At 44.1% G+C, this 14,236-nt stretch overlaps 1 long non-coding RNA gene across 1 annotated transcript; it reads right to left on the reverse strand.

Moving 5' to 3' along the window:
• Positions 1–1,603: 1,603 nt before the first annotated feature.
• Positions 1,604–4,339, reverse strand: LOC148388166 (uncharacterized). Its single transcript, XR_015862305.1, has 3 exons — positions 4,025–4,339; positions 2,899–3,003; positions 1,604–2,365 (listed from the first exon to the last, which is right to left on the reverse strand). It is a non-coding gene; the product is annotated as an uncharacterized LOC148388166 (long non-coding RNA).
• Positions 4,340–14,236: the final 9,897 nt, after the last annotated feature.

Here is a 14,236-nt window from a genome sequence, read left to right on the forward strand (position 1 = left end):
CTCCCCTCACCACCAATCAGCCAATTACAGACACCGGAGCAGAATCTCTGCAGGCACAAACTCAAGGCACCTTTTATGGGCGGGCGGGGAAATGTTAGGTGGGGGGGTAAGGCGTGACCCCGTCACCAAATCATAACTATGATAAATACAGCTGCAGCTTTATGGCAGTGCTGCTCTTGCTGGTCGTGGAGCCGTCATTCATACGTGGCCGCGAGCGTTGGAACCGGATGGAAAATATGGAAGGGAGAGAGGTTGAAACGCTATACTGAGAATTAATTAGGGTGAGAGGGAAGATGCAAGCGCAACGTGCCTTCTAATGAAGCCAGTTAGGAGGGAGACACTCGCCAAGCAAGTAGTCCCAGTCCATTTTCAATCATTCATTTGTCCAAATCAACGCTGTTTTATGCACAATCAGATGGGAGGCCGCCTGCCTGGCCCCGATCCGTGGCCCTTGGACTGCTACTTTGTAGCTCGTCTCTGAACCCGTCAACGATGCCTTGCAGCAGCATTTTTCATGAATTTTCATCCAATTCATTCTGAATCCCAGCCAGCATAGATGTTCAAAATTTTCACTTTTAACTTCTATTATCTACTTTATGGCTTTGTATTCTTTTGCCAAACCTCTTGATTCCGAGCCATTAAAGGTGCTGTGTTGTATTGGTATGCAACTGTGCATCCGTTGCTTAGAAGTTGCAACATTTCAAAACAAAGATTTTCCAGGTGTGGTTAGGCTAATTGTAGGCATCTACCATGACTTGTATTTAAACCAATTCAAACGTGACATGTGTGCATCTTATCTGGTCAAACAGACTCCAAAAAGAGTTCTGGAGCTGACACGTAGAAGCCCGCTCATGACATACTGCTCCTCCTGCTGCTATTTTATTGAACGCTTTTTCGAGCGCCCCGTGGCTCGGCAAAAGAGCTGGCCAGAGATGGAGGCTAGAGATTGTTCCATTATCGGTGGGGAGGCCAGAATTACGGGCCACTGTGAAGAGATACTGGACCACTGTCCGTACTGGAACACATTGGCTACGCTTATCAGTCTTGGTCCAGCAGAGTCCAAGATAAGAGTGAGAATGCAAATTCAATAAGACTGTTGTGAAAGCAGACTGCTGGAGGGACAAGTGTTCTTTCAAACAATGACAAATTGTAAATAAAAGAGATCTCTAAGTGAAAAGTTTTTTATTCAGAATAATTATGATAAATGCTGGTGACTTTTATCAAAGAGGCATCTTCCTAATAACAGATTACCCATTTATTGTTTTCTTTTCAGACTATGAGGCAGTCTAAAAATCTTTTATTTCGCTCGAAAGTATCATTAGTGTGCTTTATAATCAGGTGTGCCTCATGATGTTCAACTGAAGTTGAATAAATTTGGACTCATTTGCTATACTAGTTTGTGTCCCTTAATATGCAGTACAAAAACCTATAGATGGAAATTTCCAGTGTGCCTTTGTTGGCAGAGTAGCCATACAGCAGCAGCAGCAGGTACTTGCGTGAAACCCTTGCAATTGCACCAAACTGTTCTCAAACCATTCTGTTCATAACTTTTATGGACAGAATTTCTAGACGCAGACGAGGCGTCGAGGGTGTCCATTTTGGTGATCTCAGCACTGCATCTCTGCGTTTTGCAGAAGATGTGCTGCTGTTAGCTTCTTCAAGCCGTGATCTCCAGCTCTCACTGGAGCGGTTCGCAGCCAAGTGTGAAGCAGTCGGGGTCAGCACCTCCAAATCTGAGCTCATGGTCCTCAGTCAGAAAAGGGTGAAATGCCCTCTCCAGGTCGGGGATGAGATCCTGCCCCAAGTGGAGGAGTTCAAGTATCTTGAGGTGTTGTTCACGGGCGAGGGCAGGATGGAGCGTGAGATCGACAGGTGGATCGGTGCAGCGTCTGCTGTGACGTGGACTCTGTACCAACCCCTCGTGGTGAAGAGGGAGCTTCGCCTTCCGGCTCAGCTCTCGATTTACCGGTCGATCTACGCTCCTACCCTCGCCTATGGTCATGAGCTATCGGTCGCGACCGAAAGAACAAGATCCCAGTTCCAAGCAGCTGAAATGAGTTTCCTCCGCAGGGTTTCCGGGCTCTCCCTTAGAGATAGGGTTAGAAGCTCGGTCATCTGTGAGGGACTCGGAGTCTAGCCGCTGCTCCTCCATGTTGAGAGGAGCCAGATGAGGTGGCTCGGGGATCGCATTAGGATGCCTCCTGGATGCCTTCTCGGGGAGGTGTTCCGGGCACGTCCCACCGGCAGGAGACCCAGGACACGCTGGAGAGACTTTGTCTCTCAGCTGTCCTGGGAACACCTTGGGATCCCTGGGATGAGCTGGGGAGAAGCGTCCCTCTAAAGCTGCTGCCCCCATCACCCAACCCTGAATAAGCGGCAAAACATGGAGGGATGGAACGATGAAGAAAAACGATGTTTTTCTGATGCTGTTCAAATAAACTATTTATCATTTTAAAAGATAAATTTTGTGTTACTAAAATCTTAAATAATTTACATAAGTAGCTTCAGGTGGCCTTAATGGCACACATTGTCCCCAAAGTGGAATTTCACTAGGATTGCAAACTTGAGTTCTGGCAAACTTACAAATTATCTTGCTGAGTTTTTTTTATCTTAGAGAAGAAGAGTAAAAATGAATTTTCTCACCATGTGGCCCACTGACGTAACTCGTCTGCTATTTTCAACCTTTTCTTATGTAAAAATCCATGTTCATCCATATGCATACATAACAAATCCACAAACGCCAGCTTGTCTCTTGCCATCAACAGACGGTGCCATCATACGTCCAGCACAACAATCAATATGTTGCATACAAGTGTGCTACATTTTTGCTCAGCCTAATTTCCACTCCCAGGGTGACATTGCAGCACAAGACACAACAACCAATTCTTGTATTCACACCTTGTCATGATGTGCAATGTTGCTCTCCCTCCCTTTGGTTTCGGAGCAATTCAAGAATCCGCCTTGCTCTCCGCCCACTCAACTCTGGTGTAAAAGCTTCATTTTCTGATAAGGAAAGATACAAATTGCCAGTAGATAGTATTCACGTACAAATTCATACGAAACACATCGGGACCATCGCCACGTGTGTGTGTGTAGTGTGTGTGTGTGTGCGTGTGTGTGCGTGTGCGTGCGTGCGTGTGTACTTTTAACAGAATGTGTCAGCAGACCTTCATCTGCATAAAATTACGACTGATAAAGACCTCTCATTATGCACAAAGTAAGCCTTGATAGCACGGTGCAGTCACATGAAAGCATACATGTATGCGTCGAGGTGCCATCGTGGCATCGCACCTGCTCTCCCAGGGTGCGTCTTTTAACTACTGCCATTTGCACGGGTGAATATTAATACTGTGTTACATATAAGTCCATTAAATGTGGGTGAATATTAATACTGTATTACATATAAGTCCATTAAATGCTGGTATTAGTTCGCTATTAGGCATTCTCATGTAGAGCGTTGTCTAAGATGGAAGGACTCCATCGAACATTGTTCTCATTAGCTGAGCTGAAGCCTATCCAAGCTACTTTTACCTTTTAATTACCTATTTGGAAACATTTTATGTGAATAAAATAATTCTCATGTCATTAATAACCGCTGACAACTTTCCGTTAATAATATCCGCCCATAGGCTTACAAATAAATAAACAATAATCAAATAAATAAAGTAATTAATTATCTCTGCCCAAAATAATGCCTAAAAAAATCTGACTCACTGTTGTAAAGTTAAACCAAAATAATTTGAATGTGTGATGTCAATTTTGAGTTTTCAAAGTACCATCTGGGTTTCAACTCAGCAAAGCAGACCAGCAAAGAAACGTGACACAAACTCAAAATCTTCATACCCATGTTGCACCACATCAAGATGGCAATACCCTTTTTTGCTAAAATATATTTTTTTAACCATTGTCCACCACCGAGTCATTCTTTCACTTGCTATTTATAGTGTTGTTGTATATATGGCATGTGTCAATCAAAGCTCTTCCTGGCAGTGCAACAAATATGTGAAAAGAAAGATGAACACACCTTGTGTCGGTAGAAGCCGTGGTGGCCAGGGAACGGGCGAGTCGGTGGTAGCAAAGAGAGGAGGAAAGGTCAGCCAGTGTTCAAATTGCTCTTTCTTGCTCGACAGCAGAAGGTAATCAACATGCCGCCGCCGCTGCAATATTTCATTGAAGCCAAAGAACCCGTCGCGCCCGGGATTTTTTTTTTCAGGGGCTCAGGACTGATCTAGCATCGATGTCTTTAGTTAGGGAGCCTTTTGCGACGGAACGGAGCTGGATAGAGAGTGCGGCCCCGTGACACTGCATTCCCCGCCGAGAGAAAAGTTCAAATTGCAACTTAAAATACTGGACAAGTATAGAATTGAAAGGTTATATAACAAATGACCTACAGAGGCGCCAAGGGCCAATGCAGGACATTTAAGTTTCTTTTACAAAGACTGCAAATGGCACAGCAAAGTCTGTCTCGGTTGACTGCGTCATGATTCAAATGTAAACATGCAGTTTGAAGGCGGCAAGAAAGGCCACTGAAGCAGTGAAGAGTGTCAAAAGAGCTTTACATCGGGTGACGGAGCTGAAACTTGAAATTGAGGGTATTAGATTTAACGAAATTAGCGGTTCTGCCCCTCAAACGGGATGTGAGTAGGAGAGAGAGAGAGCGAGAGAGAGAGAGAGAGAGAGAGAGAGAGAGAGAGAGAGAGAGAGAGAGAGAGAGAGAGAGAGAGAGAGAGAGAGAGAGAGAGAGAGAGAGAGAGAGAGAGAGAGAGAGAGAGAGACAGAGAGAGACAGAGAGAGACAGAGAGAGACAGAGGGAGAGCGAGACGGTGGCGCATTGTCGAGGTGGTGTGGCTTTTAATCAATGACGGGAAGAGTCAGTCTAAAGTCTAAAATGGAACATTTATGAGATCGGCGGTATAAATCGATCGTTCCAAGCACTCAGTAGTTTGCAACGAGGCACGACTTCATAGATCAAACAGGAATCGGTTTCATGCTTGAAGACAAAATTGGAAACGCAAAACTTGACCTTATCATGCATTCTTTCACGTAGCTGACCTTATGACGACACTGCTCTTACCTCACACACACACGCACGCACGCAGGCACGCACGCAGGCACGCACGCACGCACGCACGCACGCACGCATGCACGCACGCACGCACGCACGCACACACACACACACACGCACGCACACGCACACACACACACACATGGATACACTCTAGATCTAGATTAGTCCAGGTCCCGAAGACAAACGAGACGCCAAAAAGTCTGTCGTATTCTTTCTAAGCATGGAAGAAGAAAACGTAGCAGTTGGAGCAGGAACAATTTTAACGTTTGAGACTCCCCACCTTAGTGACATTGATTTTTTTTAAGCTTTGGATTGCTACAGTTGGCCTGTTTTTAAAGCGTGACCATGTCAGTGGCAGTTTGCCTTTGTTGACGGAGCAGTTAAGGGACAAAATGAGAGTCGCTTCCAACATGGGCGGCCTCCGGCGGTCAGAGACAGATTTGAGCAGACAGTGTGTTGACACTGAAGTTGGTAATGGCTCGCAGGAGAGCACTGCCACCTAATTCACAGTCATGACCTGAGCAAACACGGAGCTTTGGGGACGTGCGACTGTCATAGCCGCCCAAGCGCACCGTATTTCCACGTAATGAGCACCGGTGGCTTGCTTGTCTGCTATAGACTGGACAAGATTTCTGGCTTGGCCCCAAAATGTAGTTAGAGTGGTGACAGAGCTTCGGGCCATTGAAGGAATGCCTGAGCAGCTGTCTTGACCCTGTATTTGACTGTTATTATTTTGTACAGGCAGAATATTAAGCATGTAAGATCTTATCACTCACCACTGAAAGGCATTTTAAAGGCCAAACCATTACAAAATTGACAAAACTTGCTGGGTGGGGTTGTTGCTGACAATGCTCCTAAACTCACATGACAAAATTGTTGATCAATAAAGACCTTTTTTTTGACTAAAGGCTATTGTGCATAAAGGGTATATAATGTGCAGAGCAAAGGAAGTGGGTGGTTGTGGAAAAATGCAGTTTATGAAGCGCTGTGAGCTTAATGTCATGAAACATTTATTGGTGCATTAATGTTTAATTTAGGATTCCTTCCTGTAATAAGCCATTAGGTGCTATGCTATTATTCAGAATTTGGTGCGATAGCGTCATTCAGATGTCCTTGAATTTCGCACAAACAATATGCCTGCCTGCCTGAGTGTGGATTAAAAAGGACAGTGCGTAAAATATTTTCATTATTTAATGTTCATTCATTACAAAAAAATAATATCAAGAATATGACAAAATATATATGTTCTGTCATACAAGGTACATCTTTTTTATACATAAATACTACCGACGTATGAGCAAAGCAAGGGAATGCAGACCAGGCTTGTGTGAAAAAATGTGTCTCATAAAATTGCCTAATTGTATGCAGCGTTATACCAGACAGATGAAATAAACAACCTCGCCACCAGATTCATTAGCTTGAAGAAATGTGTTTGTGCTTTTGAGGATTGGAGTCATCCAGTGATGAAAAGGAATGAAAAATATGCAAAGGTGTTGCAAATCCCAAAGCTTCCGTGGCTGGCCATCGAGGCGGTGTTTAACTGAGGCGGACAAGTCAATGCTAATGAGATAAATAACGCGCTTGCTTGGCTCATTGTACGCTGATGTATGATTCATTACGACCTCAAGTGACTCGGAACCTCGATCTTGTGTGACAGTTAAGAAGGCGGTTGCGGCATGACCCGAGGAAAGATGACCACACCGATGACTTCAATGCAGATTGGCAGCGCAGGCTCGCCAAGGTCGACGGCAGCAACAGCAAAGGTTATTTCTCCGCCGCCGCCACGCTGCTTCTCTCGTAAGCTCTGGGCTGCTTTCACCCAGCTCATCCCGTTAAATTCTTTTGCGTTCTTTTCGCAAACAGTCTGACACTCGGGGCTGTAATACAATTTCAGTTTTCATGACCACAGGTGTCTGATGCAGATTAGAAAGATCAGAAGGTGAGAAAAGCGAAAAGCCGAGCAAGGCCAAGGTGTTCGAACGCACTTCACATCAATTCAAACAGTTTTGCATTCACTTGGCAGGTCTTAAAACTTATTAAGCTCACAAAGCCATGATGACTCGGGCGCCAGACGGCAAAAACACCTCGCGAGGATAAATGCCAGTGTTCTATTATTGGTCAAAGCAGTCATGGAGATAGTGAGAATGAGATTCCCTGACCTTGTGAAGGCGTTTATAAGCCAAGAGGTGATAAAATTGTTGTGCTTGCCACTGTAATCGAATGATGAACTGACTCTGCAGTTTGCGCAACGCACACACCCGCCCCCACTAAATTTGCAGTTCTTATCCTTCAGGTGGGAGCACTGTCGTCACAGAGAAGGAGAACAGAACAAGATTAGAAGCTTTAAAAGTGCACATTGTACATGTATAATAAAATGGCAGACTTTTGCAACGTTAAACCTGACACCAATAAAATCTTTTCCGTCATGAATGTAACCGACAACACTCAGTCGGGGGAAGGGAGGGCGAGAGGGAGTCAGCACACAAGGTGCCTCCGATGAATCCCAAATAAAGTTCAGGCATTCTAGGAGGCTTTTGCTGCCATATTTGTAGTCACATCTTAACGATGGACACGTTTCAACGGGCTCATCCTATCTACATGATCTGCCTTCGGAGTTTCAATATGTCGTTGCGGTGCATCGTGGGAAGGCCTGGCCAAGGCCACTGATATAAGCCCTGCAAGTAACAGCTTTTGAATTTATTGCTTGTGATAAAGTGCAAAGACATATTTTATTGGCTTGAATCATGCGCCTGCCACTTTTTTATGCTCAAAAAAGAATGGCATGAAATATTGAGCCCCAACAACTGACTTGATGGTGGTTCATGGTAACAAGAAGACAGCAGTGCCTAACGGGCGGGTTGCAATGTTTGTGAACATGAGCGTGAGATGCTCCATCATCAGGAGCAGCGCAGAGTCGAGTCGCTACTCTGTCGCATTATGAGGACCAAGTTGAGCCGGCTCGGGCATCTGGTCAAAGCGCCTCCTGGTGAGAGCTGACGACTGCAAGGTGTGTTGTAAAGAACGTCTCCCTGACCACACTTGTATTTCATTTACTTATTTATCTCCATATAAAATAACCGCATTCATAAGCAGGCCTCCACTTTCAAATGGCTCTGCGAGCACGTCTGGTTCTGCTTGAGCTGCTGCCTGTTGTCTCGCTCACGGATCCGTGGGGGCGAGCCAATGTGTCATTTTCCTGCCCACTCCCGAGGTTGGTTTAAAGGTCACCTACTCAGGGTCACATTTACCGCCACCACTGAGGCTTATTGCTCCATGACTCTGCCCTCCTCTGTGTCAGCTGTCATTGCTTCAAGCTCCAAACAGGAGCTCCTCAAGCGTTTCCTTCGCTTCGCTTTCCACGAACATATCGACTTGTGAAGGTAGATCAATAGCGCTCGTATAAACATTTTTGAAATGCCGGAAACAAAAACATGTCTATTCAGCGATGCAATTGTGAAGCTTCTAATTTGTAAATGATTTCAAGTGGCAGACTTGGAGCAGGTCACAAGAAGGAGTCGTGCATTTTTCACAAAGACTTTTAATTCCACTTTATTTTGCACTTGCGGTGCCGTCATCGCTCCAAATGGCCAAACGCTCTTTGTATGAAGGCAGTCTCGAGCACTTTTACACGCGTGGCGACATTGGATGCAATCTGTTCATGTGAATACATGTGATTTGGGCTCTTAAACTAAAACAAGGCAAGCCACATTATGATAACGAACACTCACGCAGCAGCACTACAATTACTTGACTGCTCTGCTCTTTAATGTATTTTCTGAAAATAATAGTCGGTGGCAGTCTTATTTATTGCACTGCATGGCGGGGTTATTTCGGGAAGTCACCTGAAACACAAATGCACTTCAGAGAATCTTTGAGCAAGTATACATCAAGGCCATGTCGCATTGACGCATTGCAAAAAAATAAAAAATCCAGTGGGGTCTATTTATGTTGCTGTTCCGACGGCCATTGGTTGGAAATAAAATATTATATTCTGCGAGTTGAATGCAAAGCAAATCAAAAACTGCAATAACCCACAATAAGAAGAAGTTGTGCGAGCAACCGTATCGTAGCGCTTTGATGCATTGGGTGGCTTTGAAAATTAAAAACAAGCAAAGTTATGATGGGAGGCAAAAATCATCCCTCGGTAGTCCTTTTCCATTCAGGAAACATGTGAAAGGCTGATGTTTGAGTGAGAATGGGCCAAAACCAACATGGCCTGAGACAATTAGGGCCCTGATAAACGAGCAGCCAGTGGCAACGTGTCAACACGAGCCGGGATATGAGCTACGGGGGACGTATTGAGGATAGCGCGGCCACGGCCGTGTTTTGGAAGCAGACTAATGGGACGCCATTTAGGCTTTGCCCAAGATATAATTACAGTGCCCACCTCTCCCGCTCAATGAGGCCAGGGGCCTCACGGGAAAAGGCTATTTCAGTCAGGTAATGGAGAGCCCCTGCCTGGGAGTGTGGGATCAAATTGTCTGCGCCATTCCCCCCCCCCCTCCTGATTATCCCCAAAGACATAAAGAGCTGAGCCAAGTATTTTTACCTCTCTATTAGAGACGGTCCCCTTGGCAAAATAATGTATCGCTTGTGTAGCTTTGTGGAGCTACGCTTGTTTTGCAAGCTGTGAAAATGGTCGCCAAACATCATTATAATGTATGTGTTGTGGTGGAGCGGAATGCATGAATGCATGAAGACGCGCTTGAAAATGTGCCGAGCAAGATGACGAACACATACATATGCAACGCCATGTGGACAATGATAGATTTGGGGTAGAGAGGCATGTCAGAACCATCACATTTCAAAAAGTCAATTTGACCAATTTGTACATGGGAAAACATAGTCATGAACTATAAATGTGTAGACTGCTCAATGTCCCTCGCTTGGGGTGCGCTTTGAGCCGATGGCAGCCCAATGGGACTGAGTGATAGCTTACACCCATAACTGATGACAAGTCAATCACACGAGTGACGAACGACCATTCACACCTATGGGACTTTGACAGTCGTCAGTTCGCTCAACATCCACGCAGTTGGATTGCAGGGTCCCCAGAGGGTCTTGGCATCTGTCATCTCTTCCGTCCTGCTGGGTGTGGCTGCCGCCGTACTGCATGATTGCCGCCAACGTGTGCTGAAAGCCTGCTCATTTCGTTCTTTCAATTGGCAATGTGCGGCTGGCACATTTCAGCAACTTCACGGATGCTCACGTGCTCTGTCACTATTCTGCTCAAAATACACCCAGTGGAAAGCATTTGTTGATTTCCGTTTGAAATTGCAAATCGAAATTTACGTTCATTGCACATGTGGCAAGTACACAGCACCAAAATTCATTTAACAGTTCCCAGTTGTCTGTCACAGGCAAATAAATGACTGTCATCACCCGACCTCCCCTAGAAGGGCTTGTGTTACCATGGCAACCGGGGGCAACTCTGGAAGGGTAAACTCTGTTTTCAGCCCGGAGTCTGAGGACAACGGCGACGCAGGAGCAGAATAGAAGAAGACGGACATTTGCATGTGTGGAGGCAGCACGTCATCCCTTAACTGCCAAATTATTACACAATTCCTTTGTGGATCTGAATACATGACAGACAATGCAAATGCAAATAGGCGACTTTGATGCTACTGAGGTGCAAACTACTGAGCGCAAACATCAGACAGAAAGAGGGATCAGAATAATGGGGACTTTGTTTTTCTTCAGGGCAATTTTTTTGCTCTTCCGGGCAACATTTCAACCTCCACAACAGATAATCCAGAAACCGTGTAAACAATGTTTAATATTTTGCTTGCCCACATTGTAAGATTGATCGCACACAACTAAGATTTTGTAAGATGATTGCAATTGAGTATTTGGGCTGGGTCCGAACCACCCACAAACGTCAGACGGGGGGGGATTAGCGTAGCCTCGACATGTCGATGTTGTCAACTTGTTGTTTATGTTGTCGCTGAGTGTTTATCAATATGTGACAGCGTAATCTTCCTTCCTCCGCTACCCTCCATTCGCCGTTCCTTTCTCCTCCGTCTGGCCTCACACATTTGAGTGATTGATTCCTGGCACGGTGCGAGATTGTCTTCAATCCCCACGGAAATTAATCTCACGTTTGCTTCTTTCATTTGCTTTACTGGCCTTTTAATGACCCAATAAATGAAATGCAATCTCACATCAATTGTTAATGCCGTTACATGGGGTCATCCTTGCAATCTTTTATTTTGGCATTGTGCTGGTGGAAGTGGGCCATCTGAGACATGAAATAACGACTCATTTGAGCCACCATTGGAGAACAACGAGGAGGTGTTGGAGTTGTAACCGGCGTACTCGTAAAACCGCCGCTGGCAGTGTCGGACAAATGAATTCCGATGCACCAAAATAATATTTTATTTGCTATTAAGTCACAGGGACATGCGGCTACTGTTCATGATGGGCATCTCAGTTTGGGAAACGAGCTGCAGGTAGTGATGCAGTCAAAATGTCTTGGGAAACTCTCATATGGAGCTTTCGAACCCGAAGTAAAAATTTTGTCTGGTCTATTACCTCGCTGGCATATCCCAAGATGGTTTAAATATGCCGAGTGATGTAAATATAAGGACTCTAGCTTATGACCTCTATATATCCTTCCTATATATTTTAGTGGCTGCCATATTGGAAACGGAGTGCCCCACTAAAAGCATTTCATCATAATCATAAAGCCTGTCCCTCGGGAAAAGGCCTCACTTCTTCATTTGGCTCTGACACCCGAGGTTAGTGAGAGGTGAATGTCTCTTTATCTTCCATGTTGAGAAGAATAGAGCCTCTTGTTTCCTTTCTGGCCCTTAAGCGTTCTCCATTTCGGGCATCTATAGTGTGAAAATGCTCATCCTCTTTTATTCATCATCACCCTTATAATGTCTGCAAGAAATATGCTGCTCTCCGTGTCATCATTCACGGGTGTCACAGCAGGATTCGCACACCTTCTGTAGGCCCGGTGGGGGGCATGAAATTTTTTCCTCCATGTACAAACACATTCTGGTCACAAATGTCCAGGTATACAATTGACCTGCATGGCCCACTCCAAAAATGGTAGAAAGAGGAGTGCAATAACTGAAGACGTTAGATTTGACAAGAGCAACATTTCAGTTTTGCGTAGCATTTGGATCATTTGCCTTTGTTTACCAAGGTGATGGAATGGTCCAGTTTGGATCAAGAGAGGCTTCTCCTCGGACATGTTTGTTCACCTTACTCGAAATGATGGCAGTAGCAAAATGAGTCTACAGATATTTTGTTTTCCACGGAACTAATTATTCAGCGCGCGGTGCCAAACTGTCAAAACAACAAAGCATGTCATTGGGGTCCCTGAAATAGAAGGTTTCACACCACACAAAGCCTAAAAGAAACAAACCTCCCTGTTACTTTTGAATATTTAATACAAATTCTAGATTTTACAAAACATATGTCATAGTAAATGAAGAGTCCTTCCCAGTGGTTTGGAAAACAAAAATGTGCATTTCCGAACAGCGCGAGTGTTTTCTAACAGTCTCGGATTTACAGCCGCAACGAAGTGGATGACGTTGATCAAATATGAAGGATCAACAACAAAAATGAAGGACTTCATTTTCTACCAGGTCTTCGAGAGAAGCTCCAGACATGGCAAACGAGGAAACTATCACACGTTTCATTTTTCTATCATTTCTGAGCTCTGGCGAAACGTCAGCAATTAATGATTTGTTGGTCATTTTTATGAGGACTCTGCCAAATGCATATCACCGAGGGATTTGGAGATTGCTTCGTGTGTCTTGCCCTATTACCACTTATATGATACAATAAAAAGAAATATGACCGTGACAGCGAGGCTAAGATTATATGTCACATATAATTTACATTTTGCTTTCGGCTCAGCATATTATACTGCAGTAATATGAGGATCCACCCGCCCGGTGGGAAGAAGCTGCAAACACTTTCAAACACTACTACAATGCCGCCAGTAGTCGCTTTCATTCAAATGAACATCCGTTGTGTGTGGTCCTAATAAGATCAAGATGTGTGTATACGCATATGTTAGTATACGTATTCATACGTATGTATACGCATGTCAATGTGTATACTATGTATGTGTATATATATATATATATATATATATATATATATATATATATATATATATATATATATATATATATATATATATATATACATATTCTTCGGCATCACAGTCTCCAAAAACCATAGATTTCTTGTGTCTGGAGGTTAGGTCTTCTTCACACAGCGTCTCCTGTGGCTGGTGAGTATATGTATGCTAATGTACGTCTTTGTATGCGTATTTATATGTATACGTATGTTAATGTACATTATATATATATATATATATATATATATATATATATATATATATATATATATATATATATATATATATATATATATACATATATATATATATACATACACACACACGTATGTATATGTATGCGCTCACTTCATGTTGCAATTTTCTTCTGCTTAGAATTCACCATCAACCGTTTCTTTACCGCCACTGATGTCTTTGTTTCCACCTTATAGCGCACGTCGTCTTTGCCCTTTTGCTCTTTCTCAGCATTTCATCTCTTAGTTTCCAACCAAATTTACGTCCCGTGCATTGTGTGTATTTTTTCTCATCTCTATCATGTCCACTTGTGGATCCCTCCCATCTCTCACCAACTAAGCCCTGTTTTGTCCTCCATCTGTGCCTGACTAAACAGAGCCGCGACTTTAGTTCCCTGCCTCTATCAGGGCTAGCGAGACTGTCAGCCCCAAACTCTTTTTAATCACTCAGCCAAGCTGACAGTCCAGCAGCTGGCCGTCAAGTTCCTTAGCACAAAAAGCAAGCGCAATAGGCGAAGGGAGTAAAGAGAAACGAATCCAGCTCCATAAGGAAACGCGATATTCTGTGTCTTTTCAAGACATTAAATATCATCTTAATCATGGGCAATGTAATATTTTCTTAACAGGATCAAATGACTATTCTACAGCATATTAAATCACATGACATTCCCTTGACCAAAGGTGTTCATTTAGTACCTGCAGCATATATATTTGCTGTAGTGAAATAAACCAAGCCATCTGTTGGTCCTGAGGCTGTGGACTGTCTATGTTGACATGCTTGCAATTTGGCAGGTGCGCTGGCTGGCCGTCTCCGGTGTTTACAAGAGAGCATCA

This window comes from Syngnathus floridae, chromosome 13 (genome assembly GCF_059516105.1).
Source record: "Syngnathus floridae isolate MCC-2025c chromosome 13, RoL_Sflo_1.0, whole genome shotgun sequence".
NCBI classification, from domain to species: domain Eukaryota; kingdom Metazoa; phylum Chordata; class Actinopteri; order Syngnathiformes; family Syngnathidae; genus Syngnathus; species Syngnathus floridae.